Below are 3,289 nucleotides of genomic sequence, written 5' to 3'. Positions count from 1 at the left end.
TATGTCTTTTAGGGGTTGGACTTCTTTGCGGAGTCCACCTCCTTTTAGACTCGCGTAATCGGGACTCATCCCTTCCTCGTCTCTCAGACTCGTGACGTCCATTATTATGTCGAGGTGACCTTTTGTATCTTTGAGGCGAGTGATATCATCGCCAATCGTTACCTTGTCAGTGTTCAGGGGCCCTTTCTAGGTTTTTCCTTTCACGACTATAATCATGACCCCTAATTGTACAACTTCGGGACCACGACTGCCTCAATTCCAAACATTCTGCCAAATGACATTCTAACTCTCTCTGATGATGCTCAAATTCTTGCACTCTATGGCACATTTTTTGCATGGTATGAATGTAGTCGTGCTCTAATCCAACGAAGTGATAAGCCCCAACGTTTTGAGCTTTGGCATTCTACGCTTCACGGTTTTCGAACCTTAGGGGAACTTGATGTTCCTCATTGGTAGGCGGGGTGACATCCTTTCATGCCTATATAATCATGAAATTGCTCCTTGAAAGGGGTGATTGGGTTAATTACTGAATGAATTTTCTAATCAACCATGGTCCAAACACTGTAGAATCCCTATAGCAACGCCAAATATCTGTACATTTTGTTGAGGTTACGAGCTTGTGAGATCAGGAGATCGGAGATCCTAAATTGATTAATGTTAGGACTAGGTCGGGAGGGTAATATGTAAAACATTCCGATGCTTAAGTCAATATTATTTTAGGTGATAGAGTGAACATCGTATTACCAGCTAAGTTTTTCTTTTCCTTTTATTCCCTTTTTTCAGGGTAACCGTTTTTTCGGCATTTACTGCTTTATTACATGCTTTTAATGCCATGATATCACAGTTTCATGAATCTTTATGGTGTATCTATTATCTAATAATGTCGGATTCCCATTTACTCCTAATCATGAGCTTTATTCTTATCCAAAATAGCAACAATTTTAAAGATTATTTTATGCATGTTATAATTTTCAAAGCTAGTTCAAGAAGAATTGGAAAAATATCGAAATAATTAAAAATACTCTAGACGAAGTAGAGACTAAGATACATAACAATTTAGTGGAAGTCACCTCCTTGAAAACTAACTTTATCATGCAGTTTGATTTCAGCACAACTTTAAAAGAAGACAATAGAATTTTTTATGTAAAATAAATAAAAAATAATGTATATATATTGCAGATAGGAGCTTCAATATAAACAAAGAGCTATGATTTAGAGATAATTTATCGAATCTTCTAGCTCCTGAAACATATAGATTCTTGATATAATATTTTTAGTTAAGTCAATACGATAATTCATCAAGAGAAATTTGATTTAGACAAAGCATTAGAAGATGATGATATAATAGACATACATGCTGTTCTTCAATTTTAAGACTTGGACTCATTTGTGATATTTTGATTATTAGAGTTGTAGCATTGGATATTTATCTACAATAAAAAGGTTAAATAAGGTGCAACTTGAATGAAGTTTCAATTTATGCTGAATTAGACTTTGTTTTATAAACTATGGCATATATAAAAGGGAGAAGCTATTTCTATTTATACATTGTCTTGCTTCAAGTTGTCTGATGGTTTAATTTCGGAAATTCACTCTCTACTTTCTCAGTTCTGGTGGGGACAAAAAGGTTCTGAAAGGCGGATGACTTGGATTAGCTGGGACACTATGACTCGCCCACGAAAAGAAGGAGGCCTTGGATTTAAAGATTTCAGAATCCAAAATCTGGCGCTTTTAGGCAAACAGTTTTGGCGACTTGTAACACAGCCTACTTCCTTATTATCCAAAATCCTAAGAGATAAATACTTTAGCAATGGTAATGCTATAACGGCAGAAATTGGAGTCTTACCTTCTTGGGGATGGAGGAGCATTCTGGAAGGCCGAAAGATTGTTGAAAAAGGTCTTAATTGGGCTGTGGGTACTGGAGAGAATATCCGAACCTTTGAAGATCCTTGGCTGCCTCCTCCGTATCCTTTAAAGATTTCTGACATGCCAAATAGACAAGCTATCTCTGACATCATTTGCTGGAACTGTTGGAAAGCACGCAACCAATTGATTTTTGAAGGTTCTACTTCAATGCCGTCTGCCATTCTAGCAAGCTCTGTCAAGTTGCTCCGTGAAATCCAAAGAACTCCCAGTTTAGGTCGTCATCTCCATGAGGCAAGCTCTTAGTTGCATTCAATTTGATTTATCATTCTTTCTTCTTTAAGGATTTTTTTCGTTTTTTGACCACGCACCGTTGGATGAATACCTTCAGTGTAGTGCTTTTGGGAAATCCCCACTTTTCATTATGCTGTCCTGCTTTTGGACATTTTTGTATTTTATTTTTCAATAATTAATGAAATATAACCTACTATCTTTGGAAAAAAAAAAAGTGATGCATGTAATTTGGCTAATTAATGAGAGAATGACATATATTTAGGCTTTTTATTTTGGTTGATATTTCAATTAAGTTTCACCAATTGAAGAAAAAAAAAGTACACGTTGATATGAAGTTTACATATTTGCATGTCATAATAATAAGAAGCATTCTTCTGGTGTGGGTAATATAGTAATATAAGATTGAAATGGAAATTTCATGAGGTTACTGATGCTATATGGGAGATTACTTATGGAATTTAAAAAAGCCATTGCACCAGCCGGGAATCGAACCCGGGTCTGTACCGTGGCAGGGTACTATTCTACCACTAGACCACTGGTGCTTTTTGATTTTGCTGAACTCCAAATCGTTTTTAAACTAAAATATAACACAACACGGGGAAGCCGTCTTAACTCTGAAGCAAGAATTAGGGTTAGAACTGAACAGTATTCACATGACCAACAATACTAGAGAAATTATACCATGAAATTTGATCAGTAGTGTTATGAAGTTAGCATGTATTTCGTAGAAGTGATGAGTTTTATATTATTATAAACGTGAAATAAACAAAAAAATGCTTCTTTTCTTGACGAGCATTAACAATTAAAGGTAGAAAGTATGATAATTGCATATGAATATATTCTGTTTTAAAAACATTCTTATTCGGATTCCACCAACTTTATCCAAATGGTTAAAGGCACTATGTAATTGATTTAATTAGGATGATGACAATAATTGAACACTAATAATATGAAGAAATAAAAAAGTAGATTAGAAGTATACATGTAATGATTACTACATTATTCTACTCATATCTTTAGTGCTTTTTATTTCCTCTGTGCTTGTTATAATCAGGGGCACGGGCACTAATTAAAAATTTTGTTTTCAAAATTATAGAAATGTTCGGCAACCCTTGTTTTCGGGAACTGTGGT

General features: G+C 34.9%; 1 non-coding gene across 1 annotated transcript; it reads right to left on the bottom strand.

Moving 5' to 3' along the window:
* TRNAG-GCC lies at window positions 2,629-2,699 on the bottom strand. The gene has a single exon. It is a non-coding gene; the product is annotated as a tRNA-Gly (tRNA).

The sequence above is a fragment of the Arachis ipaensis genome, chromosome B05, assembly GCF_000816755.2.
Source record: "Arachis ipaensis cultivar K30076 chromosome B05, Araip1.1, whole genome shotgun sequence".
Classification (NCBI taxonomy): Eukaryota; Viridiplantae; Streptophyta; class Magnoliopsida; order Fabales; family Fabaceae; genus Arachis; species Arachis ipaensis.
Note: the sequence above shows the minus strand (reverse complement) of the source record. Positions and strands in the feature narration are given on the sequence as shown.